The sequence below is a fragment of the Arachis ipaensis genome, chromosome B9 (assembly GCF_059453495.1).
Source record: "Arachis ipaensis isolate K30076 ecotype BB chromosome B9, ASM5945349v1, whole genome shotgun sequence".
Taxonomy (NCBI): Eukaryota; Viridiplantae; Streptophyta; class Magnoliopsida; order Fabales; family Fabaceae; genus Arachis; species Arachis ipaensis.
The window spans coordinates 63047882-63064935 of NC_142444.1; positions in this window are offsets into that span (position 1 = coordinate 63047882).

Consider the following 17054-nt stretch of genomic DNA (forward strand, 5'->3'; position numbering starts at 1 on the left):
CATGGTCTACTGCCACCAGAATGTAAGTGTTTTGAGTTTGATGGTGGGAAGAGACCCATGAAGTCAATACCCCATACATCAAACAACTCAATCTCTAAGATCCCTTGTTGAGGCATGGCATAACCATGAGGTAAGTTTCCAGTTCTTTGGCAACTGTCACAGTTACACACAAACTCTCGGGCATCTCTATAGAGAGTAGGCCAGTAGAAGCCACATTGGAGGACCTTAATGGCTGTTCGCTCACCTCCGAAATGTCCTCCATACTGTGATCCATGGCAGTGCCATAGGTTCTTCTGTGCCTCTTCTCTGGGTACCCATCTGCGGATCATTCCGTCTGCACATCTCTTAAAGAGATAAGGTTCATCCCATAAGTAGTACTTTGCATCTGAAATTAGTTTTTTCGTCTGCACCCTGCTGTACTCTTTGGGTATGAACCTCACAGCTTTATAATTCGCAATGTCTGTAAACCATGGTGCCTCCTGGATGGCGAAAAGTTGCTCATTCGGAAAGGTTTCAGAGATCTCTATAGGAGGGAGGGACGCCCCTGCTACTGGTTCTATCCGGGACAGGTGGTCAGCTACCTGGTTCTCTGTCCCTTTTCTGTCTCTTATTTCTATATCAAACTCTTGCAGAAGCAACACCCATCTTATGAGCTTGGGTTTTGAATTCTGCTTTGTGAGTAGGTATCTAAGAGCAGCATGGTCTGTATACACAATCACTTTTGAACCTACTAAATAGGATCTGAACTTGTCAATGGCATAAACCACTGCAAGTAACTCTTTTTCTGTGGTTGTGTAATTCTTCTATGCATCATTTAAAATACAGCTAGCATAGTAAATGATGTGCATAAGCTTGTTATGCCTTTGTCCCAACACTGCACCAATGGCATGATCACTGGCATCACACATTAGTTCGAATGGTAATGTCCAGTCTGGTGCAGAAATGACTGGTGCTGTGACCAACTTAGCTTTCAGGGTTTCAAACGCCTGCAGACACTCTGTGTCAAAGACAAATGGTGTATCAGCATCTAGCAGATTGCTTAGAGGTTTTGCAATTTTCGAAAAATCCTTTATAAACCTCCTATAGAATTCTGCATGCCCTAGAAAGCTTCTGATTGCTTTAACATTAGCAGGTGGTAGTAATTTTTCAATTACTTCCACTTTAGCTTGATCCACCTCTATTCCCTTGTTTGAAATTTTATGCCCAAGGATAATTCCTTCAGTCATCATAAAGTGACATTTTTCCCAGTTTAAAACTAGGTTGGTCTCTTGGCATCTTTTCAGAACAAGTGCTAAATGGTTAAGGCAGGAGCTGAATGAGTCTCCAAATACTAAAAAGTCATCCATGAAGACTTCAATAAATTTCTCTACCATATTAGAGAAGATAGAGAGCATGCACCTCTGAAAGGTTGCAGGTACATTGTACAGACAAAAAGGCATCCTTTTGTAGGCAAATACTCCAGAAGGACATGTGAATGTTGTTTTCTCTTGGTCCTGAGGATCCACTGTAATTTGGTTGTAACCTGAATAGCCATCCAAAAAGCAGAAATATTCATGACCTGCTAGTCTCTCTAGCATCTGATCTATGAATGGTAAAGGAAAATGATCCTTTTTGGTGGCTGTATTGAGCCTTCTATAGTCAATACACATACGCCACCCTGTAACTGTTCTTGTAGGAACCAGTTCATTCTTTTCATTATGAACCACTGTCATTCTTCCCTTCTTAGGGACAACATGGACAGGGCTTACCCAGGGGCTATCAGAAATAGGATAAATAATCCCAGCCTCTAGTAACTTAGTGACCTCTTTCTGCACCACTTCCTTCATGGCTGGATTTAGCCGCCTCTGTGGTTGGACCACTGGCTTAGCATCATCCTCCAATAGGATCTTGTGCATGCATCTTGCTGGGCTAATTCCCTTAAGATCACTTATGGACCACCCAAGAGCTGTCTTGTGTGTCCTCAGCACCTGAATTAGCGCTTTCTCTTCCTGTGGATTTAAAGCAGAGCTTATGATCACCTGAAAAGTGTCACCTTCTCCCAGAAATGCATATTTCAAGGATGGTGGTAGTGGTTTGAGCTCGGGTTTAGGAGGCTTATCCTCTTCCTGAGGAATTTTCAGAGGTTCTTTTATTTTCTCTGATTTTTCCAGATCAGGCTAAACATCTTTAAAGATGTCCTCTAGCTCTGATTCGAGACTCTCAATCATATTGATCTCTTTCACCAATAATATCAGTGCTCATGCAGTCATTTGATTTATCTGGATGCTGCATAGCTTTGACAACATTTAACTTGAACTCATCCTCATTGACTCTCAGGGTCAGTTCCCCTTTTTGGACATCAATGAGAGTTTGTCCAGTTGCTAGGAAAGGTCTTCCTAGAATGAGAGTTGCACTCTTGTGCTCCTCCATTTCCAACACTACAAAGTCAGTAGGAAAGGCAAATGGCCCAACCTTGACAATCATGTCCTCAATTATGCCTGATGGGTATTTAATGGATCCATCAGCAAGTTGAAAACATATCTGGGTTGGTTTGACTTCTTCAGTCAAGCCAAGCTTTCTAATAGTGGATGCAGGTATTAGGTTGATACTTGCTCCAAGGTCACATAGAGCTGTCTTGGTACAAGCACCCTCTAATGTGCATGGTATCATAAAGCTTCCTGGATCTTGAAGCTTCTCTGGTAAGCTTTTCAAAATGATTGCACTGCATTCTTCAGTGAGAAACACCTTTTCAGTTTCTCTCCAATCCTTCTTATGACTTAAGATTTCTTTCATGAACTTAGCATAAGAGGGTATTTGCTCAAGTGCCTCTACAAATGGGATCTTTATCTCAAGAGTCCTGAGATAGTCTGCAAAGCGGGCAAATTGTGTATCCTGTTCCGCTTGGCAGAGTTTCTGAGGATAAGGCATCTTGGCTTTATATTCTTCAACCTTAGTTGCTGCAGGTTTATTCCTTGTAGAGGTGGTTGGAGAAGCCTTCTTAGAGGGGTTACTATCAGCACTTGCAGGTGTCTGATCCCTCATTGGCGTTTGAATGCCATGATTGGGTGCTGGATGGGCGTTTAACGCCAGCTTCCCACCCTTTTCTGGCGTTTGAATGCCAGAACTGGGTAGGGAATGGGCGTTTAACACCAACTTTTCTCCCTTTTCTGGCATTTGAACGCCAGAAGTAGGCATCCACTGGGCATTTAACGCCAATCTTTCACCCTTTTCTGGCGTTTGAACGCCATAATTATTCCTCTCTGGGCTCTTGTTGTCCTCAGAGGGATTTTGGGTAGTGGTTTGGTCATCCTCTGTTAGTTGTTCTTTTCTTGGCTTTCTGCTACTTTGAGCTAATTTATTCAATGTCTTCCCGCTCCTTAATTGGACAGCTTGGCATTCTTCTATTATCTGTTTAGATAGTTGCTGTCTTGTCTGATTCAATTGTGCTTTCATATTCTTGTTAGCATTTTTAGTGTCTTGGAGCATCTCTTTAAATTCTGCTAATTGTTTTGTCACAAGGAGTAATTGCTGATTAAGTTCAACAATCTGTTCTTGAGGATTAGGATCAGTAGTTACTGCCCTAGCCTCTTCTTTTATAGAGGATTCACTACTTGAGTACAGATGCTGATTTCTTGCAACCGTATCTATGAGTTCTTGAGCTTCTTCAATCATCTTCCTCATGTGTATAGATCCACCAGCTGAGTGGTCTAGAGACATATGAGCTTTTTCTGTAAGCCCATAGTAGAAGATGTCTAACTGTACCCACTCTGAAAACATTTCAGAGGGGCATTTTCTCAGCATCCCTCTGTACCTCTCCCAGGAATTATAAAGGGATTCATTATCCTCTTGTCTAAACCTTGGATGTCCAGTCTTAGCTGTGTCATCCTTTTTGGAGGGTAAAATTGATTCAGAAATTTGTCTGTTAACTGTCTCCATGTTTTTATGCTTGTTGTGGGTTGGTTATTTAACCACCTCTTAGCTTGATCTTTTACAGCAAATGGAAATAGTAGTAATCTGTAGACATCTTGATCCACTTCTTTATCACGTACTGTGTCAGCAATTTATAAGAACTATGCCAGAAACTCAGTAGGTTCTTCCTGTGGAAGACCGGAATAATGGCAATTTTGCTGCACCATGATAATGAGCGGAGATTTAGCTCAAAACTGCTTGCTTTGATGGGAGGTATACAGCTGCTACTCCCATATGCAGCTGTAATGGGGTTAGCATATGACCCCAGAGTCCTTCTGGACTGTCCACTTCCACTTATGTCCATGATGGAGAAAAGGGAATTGATATGAATTTTCTTTTATTTTATTTAATTAAAAGTAACCGAAAAAAAATAAAACAAAATAAATGAAAAATAAAATAAAAGTTTCGAAAATTTAAGAAAAAGTAAAAAGATAAATAAATAATTCGAATGCTAAAATGGCTAATTAATTAAAAAGATTTTAAAAATTTTGGATATGGTTTTCGAAAATTAGAGGAAAATGAAATAAAAGCAAATTGAAAACTAAATTAATTAATTAATTAGAAAGATTTTGGAATTAGCAATCAAAAAGATATGATTGAAAATTATTTTGAAAAATATATGATTGAGAAGATATGATTGTAATTTAATAAAAAAAAAGATATGATTGAAAAGATATTATTGAAGAAATTAAAAAGATTTGATTTTTGAAAAAGATTTGAAAAGATCAATTTTTGCAATTAGAATTTTGACTTGACTAAAAAAAGATATGATTCTGAAAATCTTTGACTAATTTAATGCAAAATTTCGAAATTTATGAGTAAAATAAGGAAAAGATATTTTTTTTATTTTTGAATTTTAATGAGGAAAGAGAAAAACAACAAAATGACACTAAACTTAGAAAATTTAGATCAAAACAAAGAGAACAAACAAGAAAACTTTAAATGTCAAGATGAACACCAAGAACACTTTGAAGATCAAGATGAACACCAAGAACAAATTTTTGAAAAATTTTTAAGTGAATAAAAGCACAAAAACAACAAACTTAAAATTATTAGAAAATCAAACACAAATTTTCGAAAATTTAAAGGAAAACACTAAGAAGACACCAAACTTAGAATTTTTAAAGATCAAGAAAGAACTAAGAACATGCAAATTCGAAAAATTAAAAGAAAATAAAAGAATGCAATTGACACCAAACTTAAAATATGAAACTAACTCAAATAAAAGACTCAAATTTAGTGACTCTAAACCAACAAAAATAAATTATTCCTAATCTAAACAACAAGATAAATCGTCAGTTGTCCAAACTCGAACAATCCCTGGCAACAGCGCCAAAAACTTGGTGCATGAAATTACAATCACACTTTTGCAACTCCGCACAACTAACCAGCAAGTGCACTGGGTCGTCCAAGTAATACCTTACGTGAGTAAGGGTCGATCCCACGGAGATTGTTGGCTTGAAGCAAGCTATCGTTATCTTGTAACTCTTAGTCAGGATAACAATAATTTTCAAATTTAATTGTAAAAAGTAAAAGAACATGAATAAATACTTGTTATGCAGTAATGAAGAACAGGTTGAGGTTTTGGAGATGCTTTGTCTTCTGAATCTCTGCTTTCCTACTGTCTTCTTCTTTATACACGCAAGGTTCTTTCCATGGCAAGCTTTATGTGGGGCATCACCGTTGTCAATGGCTACTTCCCGTCCTCTCAGTGAAAATATTCCAAATGCGCTGTCACCGCACGGCTAATCAGTTGTTGGTTCTCGATCATGTTGGAATAGGATCCATTAATCCTTTTGCGTCTGTCACACGCCCAACACTCACGAGTTTGAAGCTCATCACGGTCATCCCTTCCCAGATCCTACTCGGAATACCACAGACAAGGTTTAGACTTTCTGGATCTCAGGAATGGCCGCCAGCAATTCTAGCCTATACCATGAACAGCATTAATTCATGAAGAACAGCAGAGCTTCTCACCCCCAACAATGGGGTTTAGAGACTCGTGCCGTAGAAGATATAATATGAAACGTGTAGAATATCATGAGGTACAAAAAGAATCACTAAAAGTGGTTTTTATAATCAACTAGTGACCTAGGGTTACAGAAAATGAGTAAGCTAGGGTGTTTAGTGTAAAAATCTACTTCTGGGGCCCACTTGGTGTGTGCTTGGGCTGAGCATTGAAGCTTTCACGTGCTTAGGCTTTTCTTGTAGTTAATCGCCAGCTTTGATGCCAGTTTGGGCGTTTAACTCCAATTCTGGTGCCAGTTTGGACGTTTTACGCCAAGATATTTTGAGCTAACTCTGAACACCGATTTGGGCCATCAAATCTCAGAAAAAGTATAAACTATTATATATTTCTGGAAAGCCCAGGATGTCTGCTTTCCAACTCAATTAAGAGCGTACTAATTGGGCTTTTGTAGCTCTAGAAAATCCATTTTGAGTACAGGGAGGTCAGAATCCAACAGCATCTGCAGTTCTTTTTCAGCCTTTGAATCAGATTTTTGCTCAGGTCCCTCAATTTTAGCCAGAAAATACCTGAAATCACAGAAAAACACACAAACTCATAGTAAAGTCCAGAAATATGATTTTTGAATAAAAACTAATAAAAACATAATAAAAACTAACTAAAATATACTAAAAACATACTAAAAGCAATGCCAAAAAGTGTATAAATTATCCGCTCATCAATGTACGGTTGTTACAAGAGTAAACAGCATGTCACATGTGCTTGAAAGTGGACCCTTGGGAAGTACGAACCTGCACAATAGTAGAGAAGGGTTAGCACCTAGAAAATCAAACCCATGTGCCCAATAAAGAGGTGATCCTTGTCCTTACTCACCCTTACATGCAAATCGTTCATTCCCATGATCTTAACAAAGACTTGTCCAATATTCACCCTTCATTGCAACTTAACCAAACCACTAACCTATTGTTCTGTTTCAATGATTCATGTCCCTGCTATAAAAATTGGCCAGCAATACCTCCTGAGCCACACATTTTTGCCTGATTCATATAACTCCTCTATACAATTTGCATCTTCCTTTCTTCCAACTGAGGACATCACACGGTACCCACTTTCCCTTCCTTTCATCTCAAACCGTGCTTTAACCAAAGCATCATTATCCTTTATCCTTCCCCACTCAAATGGCTTCATCAAGTTCCAGAAGAAGGAAAGGAAAGCAACTGGTTGAAGCTGAACCACCAACCTATGATTCCAAGAGATTTAAGTCTCAATTTCATGAGTCACAGTATCATAGGTTGATGAAAGCAAAATAAGTTATCCCAGAAATTGGCTTCAGAATGAAAGAAGGAGAATACCCCATCATAAGAAGAATAACCGAACAAAGAAGATGGGAACTCCTGTGTGAGCCCTTTACAGACATAAGTGCAACCATGATACGTGAGTTTTATGCAAATGCTATAAGGCCAAGAAAAACTACCCCTCTACAAGAGCTATGTTAGGGGGGTTGCTGTGGATTTCAGGCCATTATCTATCATGAGGGTCTTGTAAATAAGAGTAATACCCTTTGGAGAACCCAGCTTTGATGAAAGAATGAAGGGTAAGAATGATCCTGATGAGCTACTAAATGGTTTTTGCTTGGAAGGCAAAGATTGGGAAAGGGATTCAGATGGAGAACTAAGCCACTTGAAGAGGATTGATCTTATACCTGAGGCCAAAGGTTGGTATGAGATAGTAAGAAGATCCATACTCCCCACTGGAAATACATCAGAGGTCACAATAAAGAGAACAATTCTGACATACTGCATACTCAAAGGAGGAGAAATCAATATCCCACAGCTCATAGCAGACAACATCCAAGAGATGGTGGAGGATAGCAGCAAATCAAGCAGACTTGGTCACCCAAGTACTATTTTGAGGCTATGCAATAGAGCAGGGGTACTCTTTGAAGATGCAGATATAGATCGGGTAAAGGCAGGTAGAGGAATCACCAAGCAAAGAATTGAAGGTGCCACTGACACTAACACTCAGCAAGAGAGAAGATCCCAAGGAAGAAGAAGGAGACCACAAATGGAGGAAAGACAAGCTTCTGGTGCAATGGACTTAAGCCAAATGCAAAGAGCCATTGAAGAAATGTCTCAGCAATACATGAGAGCACAGGAGCAACAACAAGAGCAATACCTGAGGCAACATGTGCAGTACTTGAGAGCCCAGGAGCAACAGGAGAATTGGAAGCTAAAGATGATGGAACAATAAGAAAACTTCCAGCTCAAGATTTTGGATCAACAGAGGGAATTCCAAGCAAGAATTCTGGAGCAGCAAAGGGAACAATTTGGTCACTCTTAAGAATCATTCGACAAATTGTTTCAACAACAAGCTGAACAGGAGAAGTACCTCTAGAGTTTTCATCAATGGAAGAATATATACCACGCAGTTGGAGAAGCTCGGCATTCAGACAGGATTGATTATGATATAGAGACTCAAGTAAAGCTGAACTATATAGTCTGTGGCATGCCAGTGGTAAATAGAGAGATCAAACCATTCATCGAGTGCCAGGAATTGGTAAACAAGCAAAGAGCAAGAGCCTATGGGAATATAGAAAGAATGGAACAAAAGCTGAAGGAGGCTGGATTATGGGATCATGTAGGCCGGTCTTGGCCTCAGAAATCCCCTACTGAAGAGCCACAAGAAACAAGCAAGAAGAGAAGCAGGAGCCAAAGAAGAAAGGAGAGTCCAACAAGGGAAAAGAGCATAAAAAGTAGAAGTGGTAAAGTTCCTTCATAATCTTAATAAATAAGGAAGATGCATATCTGCAAAATGATATGCCTTCCAAGTTATGCAGTTTTTATGATTAAGATTTTATGTTTTACATTTTTATGTTTCGAGTAAGTTTTGTATTTTGTCTTCTGTCTTTTCTTTTAGTATTCAATTAAGTGATTTAGCCAGAATGCCTGTCTCATTTTTCATCTACTTGAATATATGTCTTGTTCCCCCTGCATAAATAAGAGAAAATATTGAATCAGGAAGTGATTGTCCATTGTGGTAGGAGTAATAATACAGTTCAGTGGTGGTAATTGCTTGATTAGATGATAAGCTCAATAATAAAAGCTGCAGGATAGAATGTCTCTCGTAGTATGAGCTTAGTTGCTGTTGTAAAGCCTTCAATCAATAAGTATCCCTGGAAAAAAAAGAGGAAAAGTAAGAAGGAAAAAGAAGGAAAAGCCAAGAATTGGCAACAAAAAAATAAAAGAAACAAATAATAAGGCTAGACACCAATAGCTTGGACCTTAGGACATATGCCTGTAGTGCTTTTTGTACTAGGATCTGCTTGGACAATTAGGTTCTGAGGAGTCTTTTAAAACTTGGCAACTTGGATTAACTAATCCGGGATTACCAACTGAAAGTCCATTATCAAGAGCAACCTAGTTACAAAGCATTTAGTAACCCAAAGAGGTGCTGGGTATCAATGTTTCTAAGAAGAATTGTGAGCCAAGTGTCTGTAGTGAAGAGGTGTTGAGCAAAATTGAGCCAAAAGGCTGCTGCAACACCTGACACTGAGCTACTTAAGAAATAAGTTTCTAAAGCAAAAGAAAGAAGGAAAAATCTAACAGGGATCAATAAAAAAGCAAGGCATTATAGTAGCAACCCTAGTTAATCCTCAAAAAGACATTTCACATCTGGAAGCTGATAATAATTAAGCTACATTCTATCTGCATAAAACCCCATAAACCAAATTCAATTATCTGCTGAATAAGGACACATATGCTTTTCTGTCTTCTTTCATTTCTTCTCATGCTTTAGTGCTTGCTTGGGGACAAGCAAGATTTAAGTTTGGTGTTGTGATGACAAGTCATCTTATGCTAGTTTCACAAGCATTTTTCATTTGTTTCATTAGGTTTTATGCACTTTCTTGGACAATAAGTAAGTGGTTGGAGTGGAATTTCATGATTTTTGTGATTCAATCAAAATCATTTATGTTATGCAAAATCATGAGATTTATGCAAGAATTAAGTGATTATTATGAATAATGCGAATTCTTAAGATTTTTGTGAGACTTTGATTGCTGTTTTGATTTAATACAGGTGAGAAAATGAAGAGAAAGAGGGTCAGTACAGAGCAACGTTGCGTTCAAACAAAGAACGCCACGCTCAGTAAGCGACGCGCACGCATGGAAAAGTGAACGCTGTGCTCACTTTGAGAACGCAACATTCCCCTGGAAGCAACAACAAGTGCACCTCTGATCCACTTCATACAAGGCCAAAAAGCCCACTCCAAGGACTAAAAGCCATAATTGGAAAGTGTATAAATAGATAGGAATTTAATTCATTAGGGAGCTCTCTTTTAATTTGCTTTTAGAATTTTAGAATTGAGATCAGATCTGAGTTTTCCTTCCTGTTTTGTTTTCTCTCTTCTGCAACTTCTACTTTCTGTTTTTGGGTCTTTTGACTTTGGATTGAAGAATTCTTCTGAATTCCTTCATCTTGGAGTTCTCTTTTATTTTCCCTTTGATAGTTTTATAAGTTGGAGATCTGATCATAGTTTACTTTCTGATTTTCTTTCTTCTACAATTTCTTTTCTGTTTTGTTAAGAGAGCAATTGAGATCTAAATTTTCTTTCTATTTTAGTTACTCTTCTGCAATTGTCAATCTCTCTTTTAGGATTTTAAGGTTGATCTAAGTTTTCATTCTGTTTTGATTCTTCTGCAATGTTACATTTCTGTTTTAGTACTGAAATCCTGATTTGAATTTCTTCATCTGAGAGTTCTTTATTTTATTGAATTTTACATTTTCTATTTCTATTTTGATTCCCAGCACCCAAATCCCTTTATTCTTCATGCAATTTAAGTTTCCTGTCAATTTAGATTCAGCAATTTAAATTTCTTGCAATTCAAGTTTCAGCTCTTTTAAATTTCTTGCACTTTAAGTTTCTACAATTTACTCTTTCTGCACTTTAAGATTCTATCAATTTACCTCTTGCATTTTATTTTCTTGCAATTTATTGGCTGTTACTCGAATTTCACCCCAAATCATCAAATATTTGCTTAACTAAATTCATCACCATACTAAAGTTGCTCAGTTCATCAATCCCTGTAGGATCGACCTCACTCATGTGAGTTATTACTACTTGATGCGACCCGGTACACTTGCCGGTGAATTTGTGTGGAATCATTTTTCCCTCATCAATGGCTGGGAAGATCAAAATCACAGAGATTTCACTCATTCATACCCCATTCATCAAGAGCCATCACCTCTTAATTATCCAACCTCACCTCCTAGTTTTACATGTCCAAATTCTTCATCACTTGAGTATGCCTCAGCATAAGATTCCTTCCCAAATCTATAAAATTCATTTCACCATTCACAAAATTTATTTCACTACACACAAAATTCTTTTCACAGTCCACAAAACTCATTCCATTACCCACAACAGTCATACCACTCTCAAAACGCACAAGCCAACCCCAACCAACCATCCCAACCTTCACAACCTTCGTTAGATAGACTTTCTAGGATAGAACTCCTCCTTGAAGAAATGATAAAGATAAACAAAGAATAAAATAGCAAAAAGAAAGCATGAAGAAAAATTGAGACAGAAAGAACAACCCTATTCTGAAGAACAATTCATTGAAGAGCTGAGGAAAAATAAGACATCACCTTCAAAAACATTGAAGTACATTCAAACCAAATAGCAAAACACTTTGGAGTGATGCTTAGCAAGGAGGATAAGGACCAAATGGTGGGTACAAGGGAGGAGTCAGAAGAACAAGAAAAAGTTGCACCCATACCAAGTGAGATTCCTATGAAGAAGGAGGAGGTTGTGAGAGTATATAAGTCTAGGGCTCTATACCCACAGAGGCTACTAGGGTTGACAAAGGAACAGGCAAACTCACTCCCAAAAGACTCAATGCAACATCATGTAGAAGAAAGGGAGGAAGTCAATCAAGGGTGTCAACACTCAATTGAAACAGAGAGTTGCATAGAGGGTGAGTTCATTGAACCACCAATTCAAGAAGCTCTTGATGAAGAGGATGCTCCAACCATCCCACAACACCCAAGTCTTAATATCAAAGATGTGAAGGCAGTAAAGCCAAGCACCAAAAGGAAGATTGTGACCAAGAAATAAAGAATCATATCCATGAAAAAGAAAAGGTCAAAGAATAATCCGACCCCTGATCCAACAAGCAAGTTCACTCAAGCCAATCACAACAGAAATCTTGCTGGGAAGAGGCACTCAAAACAAGGGATAGTAACGGGTCCCTCTTTCCACTTGAGGTCATTCCTCTTAACAAACTGGAAGAAGAGGAATAAATTCATGAACAAAATGTCAAGCTAATGACATTAAAAGAGTGCTTGTTGGGAGGCAACCCAACCAGAGGTAACTTTCTTTTCTTAGTTATTTCAATAAAAGAGTTAATTAGATTTCTCTGTATTGCAAGGAGCTAAGTTTGGTGTTGCTCACCAAATTAATTCAAGAGTGAATGTGGGATGCTAAGTTTCGTGTTCTACCAAAGATTTCATTAAGAACATATTGCAAACCTCAGCATGACTAGTCACTAGCTCCAACCAATCAGAAAAACTACTTAACAATTGCTTAATTTCTAGTTCATAGTTGTTTTCTTAATAAAAGCACATGAGGTTCTTTGCATGTATTCAATCTGCTACATTAGGCAAGGAACTAAGTCTGGTGTCCACACACCAATTTAAGTTCAGAAAAACACAAGCATACATGCATGCTAACTATTTCTCAAATTCTTGGGGAGCAAGCAAATTCCAATAACTTTGCAGGAATTCAATCAATCTCTTGGAAGAACTATGCACCATCATCCAAGGAGACAAAGAAGGATGCAAAAGCTATGGATGATGATGACAAGGAAGAAACAAGAAGACACCAAGAGCTTCTATTGTTTCTCAGCTATTTTTGGTTTATAGTGCTTTAATTGAAAGTATGATTGTGCCCTGTTTGCATGAACCTTTAAATTCTATGTGTCTTTCTTTATTGTCATTTTGGGCTACTAGTCTAAGTGCCTGCTTCATTTTCATCATACTTGAATTGTATGTTGTGTCCTTGAGCTCAATAAAAGAAATTATGAGAATTTACTGTGAAAGACAAGAGTAAAATCCAATGTGCAGAATAAAGTCCTAGTGTTGTGGTGGTATTTACTAGCTAAGTTGGTTCATCAATAAGGTACAAAGCTAAGATATCTCTTAAATTATGAGCTTGAAGTGCACTCTATGAGACTTAAATGGATTAATAAGATCCTAAAAAGAGAAAAAGAGAATGAAAAAGAAAGAAAAGAGCAGAAAATAAAGCTAGGCACTAATAGTTTGAACCTTGAGGCATGTTTTTGTGATGTTGTTGTGCAAAGATCTGCTTGGGTGAGTAAGTTCTTAGGAGTGCTTTATCACTTGATAACTTGGGTTAACTAACCCGGGATTATCAACTGAAAGTCCACTATCAAGAGCAACCTTGTCACAAAACATTTAGCAACCCAAAGAGGTGCTGGACACCAAGGTCTAAGGAAGGAATAACAAACCATGTGCTTGTGGTGTGTATGTGCTGAGGAAAGACTTGGGTGATTAAGTCCTGAGGGGTGTTTCAACACCTAGAGCCTTGAACCAAGTGGTTCGGGAGTGTTGGCTAAAAGCCTATCCTAAAGAGTTGTCTCAACACAGAACACTTAGCTATAGAAAGCAATAAGCTTTAAAGAAGGAAAGAAAACAAAAACAGAGAAGTTAAGGATCAAGAATAAGAGTCTCATAGAAGGTAATAGAGTAAGAATTCAAGAGCATGTGATAGCCTAGAAACCAGCGAGAACATGAACCTAAATTGCCATGCATGAAACTCCATAAACCAAGGATTTGAATTCTCTGAATAAGGACTTGTATCTCTTGTATTTTCATTTCATTCTTCTTATGTTCTATCACTAGCTTGAGGACAAGCAAGATTTAATTTTAGTATTGTGATGCCAAGACATCTTGGCTAGTTTCACAAACTATTTTTAGTTAGTTTTACTTAGTTTTTATGCATTTCTTAGGCAATAAGTAAGTATTTGGATGAGAATTTCATGCATGCCTTGATTCAATCAAACATTGTTAATTTTGTGCATTTTCATGAGATGTATGCAAGAATTATCTAATGCTATGAATGATGCAAAATCTTATGATTATGGCAAGGCTTTGATGCATTTTTTTGGTTGATGATAGGTGGAAAGAAGCAGAGGAAGAGCAAGGAAGAGGAGAAGGAAGCAACGTTCGTGGCCAAGCCAACGTTGCTGGCAACGTTGCAAAGAAAAGGGTGCCTAACGTTGGTGGGAACATTGGTGAACCAATGTTCCTCACCAACGTCTTCGATAAAATGTCAATTTGGAATTGGAAAAATTTCCCGCAACGCGCACACATGGGAAACCCGTACGCGTGATCGTGGAAATTGACAATCCACACGTACGGGTGGGTGACGCGCACGCGTGACAAGGCCAACATTAGTGTGCTAATGTTGCCTCCAACATTTTTCACCAATGTCTTCGATAAAAGAGTTGGAAATTGACAATCCACGCGTACGTGTCATCGGGATACAAGTACCTTTCCTTCATAGACGCCTAATCAGGGTACAACCAGATCCCAATGTATCAACCCGACCAAGAGAAAACCTCCTTCCTAACCCCGAAAGCAAACTACTGCTATGTAGTAATGCCGTTCAGACTAAAGAACGCGGGGGCCACATATCAGAGGTTAATGAACAAAGTATTTGCTGACCACATCAGGAAGCTGATGGAAGTCTATGTGGACGACATGCTCGTAAAAACCCAAAAAGAGGAAACACTACTGCCTGATCTCGCCGAAGTATTCAGTACCATAAAAAAGCATGGGATGAGGCTAAACCCCACAAATGTACCTTTGTGGTAGAAGCTGGCAAATTCCTAGGGTTCATGCTTACCCAGAGAGGCATTGAGGCAAACCCAGACAAATGCCAAGCCATACTCAACATGAAAAGCCCGACCTGCATGAAAGAAGTTTGAGTGGACCCCAGAGTGCGAAAAAGCCTTCCAAGACTTCAAAACATTCCTGGGGCAACCACCCATCCTGACCCGACCTCGACAAGGAGAAGAACTGATACTATACTTCACCGTAGGAAGTCGGGCGATAGCATTGGCATAGTCAGAGAAGACGACAATGGACAACAACCCATCTACTTCATCAGTAAGACTTTACAAGGAGTAGAACTGAACTCCCAAAAGATAGAAAAGTTCACATACGCCCTTATCCTCACCTCTAGAAAACTTCAACCATATTTTCAAGCCCATACCATCAAAGTGCGGACTAATAAGCCCATGAAGGGCATCTTGCAGAAAATAGATTTAGCCGAAAGAATTCTACAATGGGCAGTCGAGCTGTCTGAGTTCGACCTCAAGTACGAAGCTCGCACTGCCATCAAATCCCAGTACTTGGCCGACTTCGTTGCAGAGTACATAGATATCCTGGGAACCCCCATAGAATGGAACCTCTACGTCGACGACTCATCAAACAAAGCTGGAAGTGAAGCAGGCATCATCTTAGAAAGTGACCAAGGGACTCAACTCGAACTCTCCTTAAGATTCAAATTTCCCACCTCAAATAATCAAGCAGACTATGAAGCCCTACTGGCTGGTTTAAAGCTGGCTGGGAAAGTCGGAGCACAAAAGCTTACCATCTTCAACGATTCACAAGTAATCACCTCGTAGATAGGAGGAAGCTACCAGGTAAATGATCCCACTATGAAAAAATACCTGGACAAGACCAAAGAACAGCTCGGGAACTTCGGAGAATATGAGATCTAACATATACCTCGAGAGCAAAACGCCCGAGCTAACGCACTTTCAAAACTAGCCAACACCAAACCAGGAGGCAACAATAGAAGCCTCGTCCAAGAAACGCTATAGCACCCATTAACCTTAAGGGAAGAGAAGGTCTTAAGCATAGCAGACCAAGACCAGGGGTGGATGACCCCTATAATCAACTACCTCAAGTCCGAAACACTTCCCACAGAAAAGAAGGAAGCAAAAAGGCTCATACAGAAGGCACAATACTATACTCTGGTACACGACGTCCTGTACAGAAGAGGAGTTTTAACACCCCTCCTAAAATGCGTCCCGACTTCCGCCACAAAGGAGGTCCTGGAAGAAGTCCACAGGGGAATGTGCGCCAACCACCTCGGAGCACGGGCACTGTCCAAAAGGATACTCCGAGCCGGCTTCTACTGGCCAACTCTATAGAAGGAAGCGGCCGAGTTTGTCAAAACGTGCCCTCCATGCCAGAAGCACGCTAACTTCCACATCGCCCCACCTGAAGAGCTCATTTGCGTCACCTTACCCTGGCCGTTCGCAAAGTGGGGGCTCGATCTCCTCGGGCCATTCCCCCAGGGATTAGGGCAAGTCAAATTCCTCATTGTAGGAATAGATTACTTCACAAAGTGGATCGAGGCAGAGCCACTGGCCGCCGCCACCGCCCAGAAAAGTCAAAAGTTCCTGTATAGAAACATCATCACAAGGTTTGGGTTCCCCACTCCATCACCATTGACAATGGGACACAACTCACCGTCACTGGCTTCAGAAACCTAGTCGCTGATCTAAAAATCAAGCATCAATTCACCTCGGTGGAACACCCACAAGCCAACGGGCAGGCGGAGGCTGCCAATAAAGTCATACTGGCTTGGTTAAAGCGTCGATTATAGGATGCGAAAGGAGCCAGGGCTAAAGAGCTCTCCCAAGTCCTATGGGCGTACCGGACAACACCACACTCCACCACAAGAGAGTCACCCTTTCGACTCACTTACAGAGTGGAGGCAATGATCCCCGTAGAAAGAGATGAAAGATCCTCTAGGGTGATCTTCTACAATGAGGACACCAACTCTGGAGCACAAATGGAAGAACTCGACCTACTTCCAGAAGTCCAAGAAAGAGCTCGGATCAAAGAGGAAGCCCTGAAGTGTTGAATGGCCTCAAGGTACAACCGGAAGGTAATCCAACGGAGCTTCGCTACTAACGACCTCATCGTAATCCAAAATGACATCGGAGTAGGTCGGTCAGGAGAGAGAAAGCTAGCAGCTAACTGGAAAAGACCATACCGGATTACGAAAGTACTAGGAAAAGCTTAGTACAAGGTGGCCGACC